This window comes from Schistocerca gregaria, chromosome 7, assembly GCF_023897955.1.
Source record: "Schistocerca gregaria isolate iqSchGreg1 chromosome 7, iqSchGreg1.2, whole genome shotgun sequence".
Lineage (NCBI taxonomy): Eukaryota > Metazoa > Arthropoda > Insecta > Orthoptera > Acrididae > Schistocerca > Schistocerca gregaria.
In genome coordinates this window covers 376,428,923-376,444,954 of record NC_064926.1, presented here as the reverse complement: position 1 = coordinate 376,444,954, position 16,032 = coordinate 376,428,923, and positions in this window count along the sequence as shown.

The window sequence follows — 16,032 nt, the reverse complement described above, 5'->3', positions numbered from 1 at the left end:
AATCGTCAGACCTGGTGGAAACATACGGACAATTGAGCATATTACACAGGAGCTCTGACTGACTCAGTCTATGACGTCACCAGCCGCAGTCGCAGGCCTCTTTACAGGTCGGCCTCGCTCGTAGCGGCTCCCCTCGCCGGCTTCGCACCTGTATCTGCCATACACCAATCCTTTCGTCTTATCAGAGCGACAAGCATGCATTCCACAGGCCGCACCCACCGCCCGTTTTGAGCCCGAGAAAGAAGCGATAGAGATGTCCTTAACACGTGCACTGTTTCAGCCAAATCTATATAAATAAAAATGTTGCCACATGTATGAGAGATCACCATCTGAGAATTGCTTGACCGATTTGGTTGATATTTTATTGTGTTCGGTATTGTCACGAAAAGGTATGTATGAAGAAAAAAGGTCAATCCAATTGGGAAGCCGGAAAATAAAATCAGCTGCCGAATGTATGCCATATCATCAATTACGAACGGCTTGACAGATTTGGTTGACTTTTGTCTTCGTTGTGATCGTAGTTGTCAGGACAAGGAAAGAAAATTTTTGGTTAATCCACCGGAAAAGATCAGTAATTGTGAAATATCCTTACCTTAGAATGGTGCGACTGATTTGGTTCCTTTTCTTTATGTGTTCGTAATTGTGGATGTTAATAGCATTATTGGCATGAAAGGGTGGTCCATTGATAGTGACCGGGCCGAATATCTCACGAAATAAGCATAAAACGAAAAAACTACAAAGAACGAAACTCGTCTAGTTTGAAGAGGGAAACCAGATGGCGTCATGGTTGGCCTGCTAGATGGCGCTGCCATAGGTCAAACGGATATCAACTGCGTTTTTTTAAAAATATGAACCCCCATTTTTATTACATATTCGTGTAGTACGTAAAGAAATATGAATGTTTTAGTTGGACCACTTTTTTCGCTTTGTGATAGATGGCGCTGTAACAGTCACAAACGAATAAGTACGTGGTATCACGTAACATTCCGCCAGTGCGGACGGTATTTGCTCCGTGATACATTACCCGTGTTAAAATGGACCATTTACCAATTGCGGAAAAGGTCGATATCGTGTGGATATATGGCTATTGTGATCAAAATGCTCAACAGACGTGTGCTATGTATGCTGCTCGGTATCTGGACGACCTCATCTACGTGTCCGGCCCGTTCGCTGGATAGTTACGTTATTTCAGGAGACAGGAAGAATTCAGCCACATGTGAAACCACGACCTGCAACAAATGATGATGCCCAAGTAGGTCTTTTAGTTGCTGTCGCGGCTAATCCGCACATCAGTAGCAGACTAATTACGCGGGAATCGGGAATCTCAAAAAAATTCGGTGTTGAGACTGCTACATCAACATCGATTGCACCCGTACCATATTTCTATGCACCAGGAATTGCGTCGCGACAACTGTGAACGTTGTGTATAGTTTTGCCACTGGGCACAAGAGAAATTACGAGACGATGATAGATTTTTTGCACGCGTTCTATTTAGCGACAAAGCGTCATTCACCAACAGCGCCGGCCGGAGTGGCCGTGCGGTTCTAGGCGCTACAGTCTGGAGCCGAGCGACTGCTACGGTCGCAGGTTCGAATCCTGCCTCAGGCATGGATGTGTGTGATGTCCTTAGTTTAGTTAGGTTTAATTAGTTCTAAGTTCTAGGGGACTGATGACCTCAGAAGTTAAGTCGCATAGCGCTCAGAGCCATTTGAACCAACAGCGGTAACGTAAACCGGCATAATATGCACTATTGGGCAACGGATAATCCACAATGGCTGCAACAAGTGGAACATCAGCGACCCTGGCGGGTTAATGTATGGTGCGGCATTATGAGAGGAAGGATAATTGGCCCTCATTTTATCGATGGCAATCTAAATGGTACAGTGTATGCTGATTTCCTACGTAATGTTCTACCGCTGTTACTACAAGATGTTTCACTGCATGACAGAATGGCGATGTACTTCCAACATGATGGATGTTCGGCACATAACTCGCGTGCGGTTGAAGCGGTATTGAATAGCACATTTCATGACAGGTGGATTGGTCGTCGAAGCACCGTACCATGGCCCGCACGTTCACTGGATCTGACGTCCCCGGATTTCTTTCTGTGGGGAAAGTTGAAGGATATTTGCTATCGTGATCCACCGACAACGTCTGAAAACATGCGTTAGCGCATTGTCAATGCATGTGCGAACATTACGGAAGGCGAGCTACTCGCTGTTTTGAGGAATGTCGTTACACGTATTGCCAAATGCATTGAGGTTGACTGACATCATTTTGAGCATTTATTGCATTAATGTGGTATTTACAGGTAATCACGCTGTAACAGCATGCGTTTTCAGAAGTGGTAAGTTCAGAGAGGTACATGTATCACATTGGAACAACCGAAATAAAATGTTCAAACGTATCTATGTTCTGTATTTTAATTTGAAAAACCTACGTGTTGCCAACTGCTCGTCTAAAATTGTGAGCCATATGTTTGTGACCATTACAGCGCCATCTATCACAAAGCGAAAAAAGTGGTCCAACTAAAACATTCATATTTCGTTACGTACTACATGAATATTTTAAAAAAATTGGGGGTTCCTATTTTAAAAAAAAGCAGTTGATATCCGTTCGACCTATGTTAGCGACATCTAGCGGGCCAACCATAGCGCCATCTGGTTTCCCCCTTCAAGCTAGACAAGTTTCGTTATTTGTAGTTTTTTCGTTTGACGCTTATTTCGTGAGATATTTTCCCGGTCACGATCAATGGACCACCCTGTATACAATTTAACTTCTGTACAAATTCAGTCCAGCAATGCGGTCAATTTAAGTAAATGTGATAAAATGATTTTTCTGTTTGTTGATGTATTGCTAGAATAGCCTCAGAATTATCGTATGCGCCACCGTTTATCAACATTTATGTGTTTTTGTGACTAGTTTGGTATTACCTTTCAAACGAAAATATGTATAAGATTTTTTCACTTATTCCACCCCCATGAGGACCATTTCACCTGCGATCTGTGGAAGATACATTTTAACATATCTATTTTTCTTTGTAAACATTTATTGTGCATTCTTGTTTCCATACATGTTCTATATCCCGGAGAATCTCCGCACTGTGGATGTGTTGCAACTAAACGTGCATCTAATCTAATCAAATAAGAACATGGTACAAAAATTAGTCATCGCCAGTATACACCACGCTAATATGGTGAAACACCGCCTCTAGATTTTGTAATGGTGTCAGTGCAGATGGGAAGAGTGTGTGCATGTATCCTAAGGTATGTCACAACGAACTGTAGTCACTCATTCATGACTGGATCCCAGAGAGCTTCCGAACTACGGAGATGTTGATTGCTACATTTCCCTTGTTCTTCCAAATACGTCCAGACGTTTTCTGTGAGATTAAGGTCGCGTGGTTCAGCGGGCTAATCGACGTGCGGCAAGTTACCTCTGCGGTTCGTCATGCTAGGTGCGTATGCGTACAGCTTGTGAACATGCCTTTTATCATGTTGGAGGACTGGAGTGTCTGCAAGACAATCAAAGAGGTGGGCAACACTTGGTCACCAAGAATGTTGAACTAAACATACTGGCCCGCGTTCACGGTAACCTAAATAACAGAAACAAGTTGTACGAAAAACACCCTCAAAAGATCACAAAACTACCTTAGACCTGTCCTCTGAAGAGAGGCCAAATCGCGACTCCTCGGACCACACGACACACCTCTAGTCACATAGTGTCTAGTTTCTTTGCAGTTTGGCCACTTGGTAGATTGCAGCTTGATGGGCAGCTGTGAGCATGAGCCCTTTGCGAGGTACCCAACACCAACTGACCGTTGCATTCAGTTCCCTTTGCGTTGTTAACTCAGAAACTGTTTGAGGTGAACTTGCATGTACCAATAACAGCAATTTCCGTCGGTTTAGAAACTGTTACTGACAAGGCGATACACTCGCTTGTGGTCGCTATCAGTTGGGATCTTTTTACGACCACTGTTAGTACGCCGTGTTCACGTCACTGTTCAGCTTCATTCACGGTGTGTCATGGCGACGTCCAAACACAATACTTCCTTTCTGTGTCACTCTGTCACGTCTTTCTGTCGATCTCTCTTACTGAGCACATTCCGCATAACCGATTGGCGCTTACACAGACAATGTTGCTGTCTTGAATTATGTCAGCGCTGGAGGTCACATGGCGGCCTGGTATCAATTCCACAGCGCTCCAAAGCTCTCATTGTGCTCCCTGAAGGGAAGGTGACTAAAGCCAGTACTACACGACACACCTATGGTCTGCAATTCTGCACCAGCGCCCCGTGCGTACAACTCTGGTACTGCCAACATTTTTGCTAGCCCTGTTACACTATACACCTAAAGTGAAGGCTGCACCAACACCCCAAAGATACATACTCGAAACCACATGCCTGTTTACGTCGTTGAGTGTAAAAGTTGATATTTTTATATTGCTGGTATTTATTCACAATGAAACTTCTGAGAGGTTTGGGGTCTTATTTATTAAGCAGTTATTGTTATCTGTTGCAGTTATAATGAAATTACGTTATGATTATACAGAATTATAGTCTGAAGTGTATGTTTTATGTCATGTTGGTACAAGCAACTGATAATCTGTACCTACGTTTCAGAACATTTCAGACGTGGAGGACACCACTATTTATGCAGCATTTGCTATGGCAGTGTCCATCTGACTCGTTAGGAGAAGGGCGGAACGACGACATAATATCGGGAGTAGGAACTGGATTCAACCCGGGCTGGGAAAGAGGGGTGAAGGCAGGTGCATATACTTGCTATTAACGAAGGACTTGAGGCTCGAAGATCCGCAGGATGTGACTTGTCGATCGTATGTGACGTGATTCGCGCAAATGACACAGAACTGAAGGAAGCTAATTTGCAATAGTGCAACCGGAAAGACGCTAACTGCTTTTACAGCCCTCACTGGTTGTGGGCGGTTTAGCCGCTCCGGCTCTTGCATCTATACTCCCAACATTGTCGTTCCTGGGATACTGAAAGAATGCAACTTAAAGCTAAACTCTGTCCGAATAGGCCTTGGAAGGGCCAACGGTACTACCGGCCGCCCTGCCATCCTCAGCCCACAGGCAACACCAGATGCGGATATGGAGGGGCATGCGGTCAACACACAGCTCTGCCGGCCGTATCTCAGTTTACGACACCGGAGCCACTACTTCTCAATCAAGTAGCTCCTCTGTTTGCCTCAAAAGGGCTGAGTGCATCCCGCTTGCCTACAGTGCTTGGCACACCAGATGGTCACCCATCCAAGTGCTAGCCCAGCTCGGGGCTAACGGGATCTGATGTTACCAATGCGCAAGGCAGTTGGCCGAAATAATACAAAATATGCAGTCAAATCAGACACATGCGGAACGTTCACCAATTAAAGTATATGTACACATATTGAAAGGAAAATTTTGTAGACATACCTTACTATGGTACAACTATATGCCTCAATAAGCTGGCTTGTACTATCTTTGTTTCATTCCATATTTACAGTTGGAAGCGGACATTAGATACACAGATTTTTTCAACGGCAATACAAAAAAACTTTCATTTATTATATTACTGTACTTATAATAAACTACTCATTGTAAAACTGCTGGTGCTGCCAATTGCCGTCTGTGAGTGGTTTTGGTACCCTGACGTCGAATATAGGCGATGGTCACATTAATGTCTAAGTAGCTACAATAGTAGATTTTTAATACCGACTTTGAATCTGTTTTCATTTAGTTGATAACGCGATTAGGAATAGATTTTTTAATACTGACATTGAACCTTGTTTTGCAAGCAGTATAATAAATAAATTTGTGAAGCGATCTAGAGTGTATTATTCATAAAATATTCACAGTGATCGAGACATACAGAGATTTTTTTTTTTTTTACTAATATCTGATTCTCCCATGCTGATCCTTTCGACATATGAACGTGGGAGGAATTAACACGTTGCGTGGGTGTCCCTGCAGCATGCGCTCACGAAACTTTGCCAAGTAACCCCCTCGGTGAAGCACAAGGCCTCTCTTGCAGCGCTGGCCATGGAGTTTGATGAGCTTTCCCTTCGCGCTCTAGCGGCTGCTAAACGAGCCGCTAATGAAACTCATCACTCTGCACTGGATCTTCTATATCTCTTGTTGATCTCGCTGATATGACTCCCATGCTGACGAGGAGCATTTAAGAACAGTTACCTTATATTTGCGTCCAGCGCCTCAGTGTGTTTCTGTAACTCGGGGTGTTATCGTATTCGTGTGTGAGAACAAATTCCCGTTTCTTTACCCGATATGACGACAAACATCGACATTCATGTAAGTAATTACAACAGGAGAGCGTGTTGTACCTAAGAACACATGATGTTACTTTGTCGGTGTTTCGGTATAGAGACTGATTTTAGAATCACACGAAGAAATGCGCACTGGAGACCACTGTAAGCAGTTTTAGGCCATTTTCTACAGTTTCCGTTGTTGCTAGACATAAAATTGTGCTCTGTGCAACACGTGCAAATATTTCGAATTCAACACATTTAAGTGCTGCCTAACATACCAAAGGTATTGTGAATTTATTGTTAATTCTTTCAGTCACAGAATTTTGTGGCAAGTGAAATGCTATTTATTTTTAAAACAAATTGTATAACTTGTGGACACAAAATTCATACTTTGTCGGTCGTACACCATCTTGTACAGTGAAACAGAAGAAGTCTTTTACCTTGGAACATAGGACATTTGAAAGTTTTATGAGTTTCATCAATGTGCTAACAGTTTTACCCGTCTAGAAAAAAGAAATTTGTTTTAGTTTCTAACATCTTCATTTTTAAAATGTATTTAACTTGTAGACAGTTTTTGATAATAGATGTGCATAGTTTGATTTGACTCACTCATTACTGACGTGTTGTACAATAGTAATATAACAGATAAGTAACTAAATAGAGCACTGAGAAGATTTTCTCTACTGAAATGCTTTTAATTTCAATCTAATGTTTGTTCCTAGGTTCAGCCGGTTTTAGGCGCTTCAGTCTGGAACCGCGCGGCCGCTACGGTCGCAGGTTCGAATCCTGCCTCTGGCATGGACGTGTGTGATGTCCTTAGGTTAATTAGGTTTAAGTAGTTCTAAGTTCTAGGGGACTGATGGCCTCAGGTGTTAAGTCCTATAGCGCTTAGAGCCATTTGAACCATTTATTCCTAGGTCCATGACCATGTTGTACATTTGAACATGTTTTCACATTTGCGAAAACCCTACGTTTCCAATTTAGGTAAAAGACTGGAACGTATAAAAGGTTAATGGCATCATTTATAAATGGAATAAGATAACATGATCAATTTCCACTATCCAGCTGGAAAGAGGTGACAGTCTGAAAAGTAAAAGGTAAGGGGTACAACACATTCCCCTAATATTTGTAACTTACATGATTATTTTACTAACTTTTTGAACTTTTAATAGTCTGTTGACAATGAATATTACAGGTCCATTTGAAAATAGACACGGGAAGAAACGGATTAATTTTGTTTTTCTGTTCCCTTTATCCAGTACCTACGCAGGGTCGAGATTATTATCGGATTTCGCATTATGAATCTTACAGAGTGGCCGGATGACCTTACTGTGGCCAAACGAAGATACTGTAAGCTACTTCTTTCAGAGGTGAATTACAGTTCTTCACAAATTTTCCAATAATTCTCAACCTGGAATCTGCTTTCCTTAAATTATTTTTGTTTACTCGCTCTACTTTACGTCATGCGCTATACTTGACATTTATTTACGTTGAGGGTCAATTGCCAGTCCCTGAATCAAGGGTCGATGCTTACACGTTCTTTCTGCAATTCCTTACAATTCTATGAGGTTGCGATTTTCCTGCATACAAGAGCGCCATCAGAGAACAGACAACTGAAGCATCTGAAGTTATTCCACTCGTGTTAGATATAGAAGGAACACCTAAAATCTACATTCCTTTTATTTCACGAATGATTCAAGATATTGAAACGAGATTTTCGGCAAATGATACTAGGGACAATTCTGTTGTATAAGTAACACTGTAAACTCTTGTATCAACCGAGGTAGTGACGCTACTGTATCCAGCGATTCTGACATTGTTGCGTACTATCATGCTTGCGCAGTTTCACAATACCACCTAGAAACAAAGCCTCTTCTCGTACAGACCGAGAAAACTGTGATGTCACAGTTGTGTGTCTAAGGTTAGCTGGACCATATGTTTGTAGTCAGTGTGTCCGTTACATTTGTGTGATACAAGCATCGGGGTGTTACTTACTGGACATTTAAAATGCCTTGCAAGTGTTGTATAGCCAATTGTGGGATAAATTATGGTAACAGTCTTACTGTTAGTACTTCTACATTCCTGTTTGATGATGATTTAAGACGAATACGGATCTTGAAATTTTACTGAAAATACTGGGTTCCCAGTAAACAGCTGGTCATAACATTTAACTCCATTAATATATAGCTACTTTTTTAAAATATCGTACAGCTACAAAACCTCAAAACTAAACCATCAACATGACAGAGCAATATGTAACCTCACTCTGGGAAGTTATCTTGAGTCTGTTTTCCTTTGTTCAGTTTGCATCAGATCTTTAAAACTGCGATGTATGGATTTTTTTTTTTTTTTTACATGTGAGCTGCATCTCAATACGGACAACATTTTAAGCAGTACTTGCATACGTAACCAAAGAACTGGTACACTGCTTACGGTATGTTTGCACATTTAGACGTCTGAAGAAAGGTGGGTTATAATTTTTCAGTGTTTATAATAAAATAATTTTAATCAATTTTATAAAATCAAAATCGGAAGCATTTTCAATATTGTTGCGATACTGATAGTGTCCTCGTACGAATTTTTGATTCATTCTAATAATACGTGTACACTATGTGATCAAAAATATCCGGACACCCCAAAAAACATGCGTTTTTCATATTAGGTGCATTGTGCTGCCACCTACTGCGAGATACTCCACATCAGCGACTTCAGTAGTAATTAGACATCGTGAGAGAGCAGAATGGGTGCTCCGCAGAACTCACGGACTTCGAACGTGGTCAGGTGATTGGGTGTCACTGTTTCCGATGTGATAGTGAAGTGGAAACGTGAAGGGACACGTACAGTACAAAAGCGTACAGGCCGACCTCGTCTGTTGACTGACAGACCGCCGACAGTTGAAGACATTCGTAATGTGTAATAGGCAAACATCTATCCAGACCATCATACAGGAATTCCAAACTGCATCAGGGTCCACTGAAAGTTGTATGACAGGCAGGAAGCGAGAAAATTTGGGAGTTTATGGTCGAGCGGCTGCTCATAAGCCTCACATCAAGCCGGTGAATGTTAAACGACGCCTCGCTCGGTGTAAGGAGCGTGAACATTGGAAGATTGAACAATGGAAAAACGTTGAGTGGAGTGACGAATCACGGTACACAAAGTGGCGATCCGATGGGAGGGTGTGGGTATGGCGAATGTCCGGTGAATGTCATCTGCCAGCGTGTGTAGTGCCATCAGTAAAATTCGGAGATGGTGATGTTATGGTGTGGTTGTGTATTTCATGGAAGGGGCTTGTACCCCTTGTTGTTTTGCGTAGCACTATCACAGCATAGGACTACAGTCATGTTTTAAGCACCTTCTTGCTTCCTACTGTTTAAAAGCAATTAGAGAATGATAATTGCATCTTTCAGCACGATCGAGCACCTGTTCATAAAGCACGGCCTGTGGCGGAGTGGTTACACGACAATAACATCCTTGTAATGGACTGTCCTGCAGAGTCCTGACCTGAACCCTATAGAACACCTTTGGGATAGTTTGGAACGTCGACTTCGTGCCAGGCCTCACCGACCGACACCAATAACTCTCCTCAGTGCAGCTCTCCTTGAAGAATGGACTGCTATTCCCCAAGAAACCTTCCAGCACCTGACTGATCTTATGCCTGCAAGAGTGGAAGCTGTCATAAAAGCTAAGGGTGGGCCAACACCATATTGTATACCAGCATTACCGATGGAGGGCGCCACGAACTTGTAAGTTATTTTCATCCAGGTGTCCGGATACTTTTGATCACATAGCGTATAGTATAAACGTTTTCCACATATCTCTCTATTTCTGAGTTGGCGGGATACCGTACGTATTTGTCTTAGAAGTATGTATGCGTTCGAGAAGATGCAGATAGTCGTCGAGAGCGTTCAGAAAACATTTCACTCGGGATAGCCATTCAGCAGAAGGCATAATCGCAAGCAAAAACGATTGAGAGTGTTTCATTCAGTAGGTTGAAAGAAACAAAAACTAAATTATGCGATTGTGAAAAGAGCGGTGACTAAACCATGGTAAAGAAACCAAACAGTGTGTACCTTGTGTTGTTGCAGGATGACCCTGCGTTATGTTACCATAAATATTGATTTGTTGCTAATCGGCTTCGCTGATGATGCCGATTCAAAGCATTTTAGAAAGATAAAATTGCCCACGAAAGCAAGTGATATTCATGGAACAAATAACTCTCTAAATGAAATGTATGTTTTGTTTAATGATGATGTTTAATGTGATAGCCTGATGTGAGGTCTTACTTCCGTCACAGCATTAGAGGCTTACATGTAACTGAAAAAGATGATATGTCATAATATGGCAACACTTTGACCCTTAGGTCACTATATTCACATTTAACTGAACGGCAAAGTGTGAAGCTAGGACTGTGCATATTTTAAAACATGATAGTTGCTTTGCACTAGTCAGGCTGACGTAGAGGAAGTGATAACTGGGAGATTACTGTCAATTTTACGAAACTAATAAGCCAGTGGAGGAATGTTGTTAATGTTAAAACACTGCTTAAAGATGTTCATAACTTTTTGAGGAACTTTGTCGTGGTTATTTTCATGGAAAGATTTCATTGATGAAAGGAATTAGTCCAGAGAAACACCCTTTGTTCTTAAATACACACTGCTGCTTTGATTAATTTTCGTAATTACTTGTTGTGTGGCAAAAAAGGATATATTTCCTTTTTTTTTCAAAAATACAAACACGGTTTATAAAACTGGTTCCGCGCCTAATGCTAAATTAATGGCGGAAATTACCACATCTCTTTAAGGCAAGTCTTTGAAACAAAAACAAAATTAAGGGCACAGGGTATGTTTTCTAATGTATTGAAGTCAATAAGCATTTGGTGCTGTTGTTATAAGACTTTCTGATGTTAATACTGCTTGATGCGGAATCCCTAACTTATAAGTTAGAGCTGCACCAGAGCTTTTAAACTGAGTAATAGATGATAATGATTCTGGTGGATTAGAAGAAAAGCGCTTGGCCATTAGTCCATTACGTTTGAGGCTAACTTCATGTCTGTAGAAATTGCCAAGCAGATGATTTAATAATGGTAAAGGATAAGGAAGGACTGACATACCCAAGCAATGATGTAGCCATGCGTGCTCCGTATGTGTGCTTAACTTTTCGAAGAACCCTTAAAAAAAATTAAAAGTGGGCAAATTAAAGAAGTGTGCTTGTGAAAAGTAGCATCCAATAACAGGCCCAGACGTTTGTTTCCTGAAATCCGATAGGAGTTATAAACTGTCTGCAGTGCAACTTTACAACTAGAAGAATGATGTAAATGACACCAAAAATATAGCCGTGTACAAATGAGTGAAAAAGTACTGAAATGCACTGCATCTTATCACAAAATAATAATAATAATTGGCAAAAAGGAAACATATTGTGCAAATTTCTTACATTATTTCATAAAATGTTAACATATTCCTTATTTACCAACCCATTACATCCCCCAACCTCTCTCGCTGTCCGTTTGTGCGTACATGTGTGTGTGTGTGTGTGTGTGCGTGTGTGTGTGTGTGTGTGTGTGTGTGTGTGTGTGTGTGTGAGAGAGAGAGAGAGAGAGAGAGAGAGAGAGAGAGAGAGAGAGAGAAAGCATTACTGATATGTGAGACACAAAAGTAAATGTACTTAAAAATGCTGTTAAGATAAAAAGAGCAGTGCATTTGTCTCTTTATTGAATGATAATATGAAATAGGCTCAATACAATTTTCCACGTGTTTTGTTATCTGTTTAAAAGAAACATGTTAAAAAATGATTTAGTTTAAAAGGCATTCGATAAGGTTTGGCACGTGATCTTTATTTAGAAATTCATCAGTCACAACAGCCCACAATGACATTCTGCACCAACTTTGTGGTCAGTTACCTTTCTTTGCGGATGATGCAACAATGTATGTGAATAATTTTAATCTGATTTAACATCGAAAGAAAACTACAGTAGCACTTATAAGAAATTCATCAGTGGACACTCATCTGGAATATCACTATGAATTCACCTACAAGACATTCTCTTCACATCCAAAACAATATCCCAAAAGGCGACATTCTCAATCAATGAGACTGACATTCAATGGAAAACCAATATTAGATATTTAGATGTGATTCGCGACTCCTTTTCAACATTCAAGAAGGTTATAGAATACATCTGCAACAGAAACCAAGGACAAGCAAATGTGATAGTGAAGTGGTCTTTCGATCAAGCTGTAGCTATGATTTATCAACACGTTCCTCATTATCATCACTTAAGAATTGGTAATCTGAGCACTGGCCGAGGACACGAACAGCAAGATTCAAACAATGCAAAATAGATTCTTCCATATAGCCATTGGTGCACTCCGGTCCCTTCCTAGCAGTGATATCTGTTATGAACTTTGCCTTCTAGAAATACCTCAGATCACCTAACAGAATGCTTTGATTTTCTATTACATAAGAGAAACCTCTCCTCACGCACTAGTACAAACACTACGAAATGTCCTTACCAACTCTAGTCGCCAATTCAATTTCTAATACACTGCTTGACAAAAAAAGGGAAACACCAAAAGACATGGTCGTATATCTACGTAACTTAATACACGTACATACTATCGGCGGGTATGCAAATGATTAGAGTTGCAATTCCACGTGGCATATGGCTCCCAGAGTGCATTAACGGTGTCCGTATTTAGTGTTGTTATTGGGGGTACCACCATCAATTCCCAAACACGTGCCATGTAATGAAGTAAGAACAGCCCCAATAATCGCCATTGATATGGCGTGTGATGAAGTAGTAACCATAGCATCAACCGCTAATAATGAAAACATAAATCAGGAGAAAAAGGGCAAAAGCCATTGTAGGCAGTGACAAGACCAGCAAGGCATAAAAGTTTATAAAGGTACACAAGTTTATGACAAAATATAAAGCCACACAAAGAAAATGAGGGATCAAATTTAACTCTGTGAATGTAAAAAGGATACCCATTTGGAGAGCCATATACAAGCGGACAACAACATAAAGGACGAACAGGAATGTAGTCACAAGCAGGAACTAACTAATTACACTAAGTCTGAATTGAAAAACACACAGGATAAACATGTACATAATCATAATCATAATCAAGAACCAGCCAACTACAGTACATTTGAACTGAAGTTAAATCTCAGTAGGCTCAAGAAAAGCCTGCAAACTGCACGAAGTTTAGTTATACGATTAATACATGAGAAGGGTTATTCCATTTGCATCCCTACAACCGAGAAGATGGATAGGATAACCCTTCGTACGGAAAACTTGCCCATTGATGAGAATGAGCTTGCTGATTTCCTGAGACAGGTCTGCAGACGACGTTCAGACGATCTCAACATTAAGAAAATGTACAAAGACCTTGCCAGGGCTCACGGGAGTGTGTACTTTGAGCCAGGCCAAACGGATGTGAAGTGCTACTTGTATATAAGGCAACCATGCTATGGGGATTGGAACTGAAGCTGCGGAACTCCCCAGGATGGCCCAAGAGTCTAACGTTGATGTCATGTGCATTCAAGAACCATACAGCAGAAATGGGAAATTAATACGTTATGTTGTAAAAGAAGAGGTCATAAAGGGCACAGACACATGGCTACTCGCATCATTCATTGCCAGTACTCCCACACATATGCAGATATGATTCAAAAGATAGAAGATGATAATTGCAGCCAACATCAATGCCAGATCCACCTTTGACATTGTGATCAGAATAATGATCGGAGTCAGATCGTTAACGACATCTTAAGCGCGAACTACATGTACATTGTAAACAAAGAAGAACAACCACCTGCATATATGCTGGAGGCAGCAGCAATATAGACATAACTATGGTTAATCATTCTGGGACGTCAATCGACGAACATTTGGCATGTCGAGGGCTTTGACCAGCTTTCTCCGACACCGCTGCTTCTCTCGGATAATATGACGCATAGACGGGGCTCTCGTAGTACACAGTCGTGACATCTTGCGCGTACTATTGTGCCTTCAAGGCAGTGACGGATAAGAGAAATTATCTCGCTCTTAATTTGAATTTCAACCTGTCGTTGAACAGAGGGGGCATGGTTTGTTCCCAGAGAGTTGTTAAATAGTATTCCATGGTATGTCATAACCACAGCATTTTGTCGCAACTGTAATTCACCATCGAACGACGTAAAGCAGGCTTTGTGCAGTCGATCTACTACCGAAGTGTTGAAGGATACGCTGGAAGGCGTGTCACACAGCTGACCCACGTTGTTTCTACGACCTGGTGCCGGATCCTTAGAGATGAATGACATTCAGCTTACACAGGCCTCGACCGCCCCACACCTTCTGTCTCTGGAGCGAAACACGCAAATGTAGGGGATAGGGTCGGAAAAGGCGGTAGACCATAACTCAACGTCAAGCGTGGCAGTTACGATTCCTTGGGAAACGAAGACACGATAAAGACGACTTGCTGAATAGCTGGTGACGTACGTATATCCAGGTCGATCACCACGCACGCGGTCCCAAAGCATTGGTGAGGTTCAATTCATGCACGAGCAGCTTGAGTTCCTGGCATGTGGTGAGATGGGGATGTTGGTCCTTCTGGGATAACACACAACAGAAGTCGCCGACAAGAATAATGTGGTCGTAGCGGCCTACAAATAAAGGAGCGACCTGTGCTGAGTATAATCGCGACCATACCCGTCGCTTGGACGTGCCCGAGGAAGCGTAAGCATGACTCGGACTACATGGGAAGTCACGACAAGGCCCCTAGCCTAGGATAGGTAAATCACGTTGTCTACCTCAATGCCTTCCTTTAAAAGAATACCTGTCCCATTGCCACCGTCAGCACACGGCGCGAGGTAGGAAACATAGCCATGGGTATTAGGAAACGTCGCCAGGCGAACTTCCAGCAAAAGGGCAACATCGAGGTCGTGGAATTGAGACTACTGGGACGCTCATGGAGACACGAAGAGCAGCAGCGAACGGGAAGGTTGTCGCAGTAGGCTGCACACCCCCATCCAGTAATCCTGTCCATTAGCAGTCGTGGGTTGGAGCAGCAGCATTCGCTGCTGTCTCAACGTTGGGCGTTTCGTCGTCTACATCGTCAGACCACGCAAAAGTGCATGGATGGTGTGCGTCCAGCGGAGTACCTGTCGAGTTCGAAGGCGGCGTCACGTCGGCGGTTGAAGAGTGGTGCTGGCTCAGCTGCTGTTCAACGTCCATAGGTACAGCGCCTGGTGCATGCAAAGATGGTTGTACCTCCGACGTGGTGCAGACTGGTGCTTCCACCACGGAATCGTCCATGGGGGCAACATCTTGATAGGTGTGATCCTCATCGTCTTGAGACTGCGTCCTGCAGGTGTCAGACGAGGCGATCCGCCGTGCCGACGTCTCTTCGGCGACTGTTGCTTGAGCACCGGATCTTCAGTGTCCGAAGACGCATGGGAATCCGGATGTTCAGGCACAGAAGCATCAGTAGGCACCATGGAATCAAGGGCCATCCCTTGTCCTAGAGATTGGTCACCACTGCACAAGTCGAGAGGACGAGGCAAGGGCGTCGGTCCGTCTGCAACAGCCTGAGGCATTACCGGAGACGACGATGTGGCATTAATAGGAGGCAGTGGCGATCGCGGTCGGGGGTTGTTATGAACTTCGACAAACGTCAGCGGTAGCGTCGTCAGCGGTAGCGTCGTCAGCGGTAGCAGTCGTGGCCAGCAGGTCCCCAGGCGGTAACTGTGGCTCAAAATGGTTCAAATGGCTCTGAGCACTATGCGACT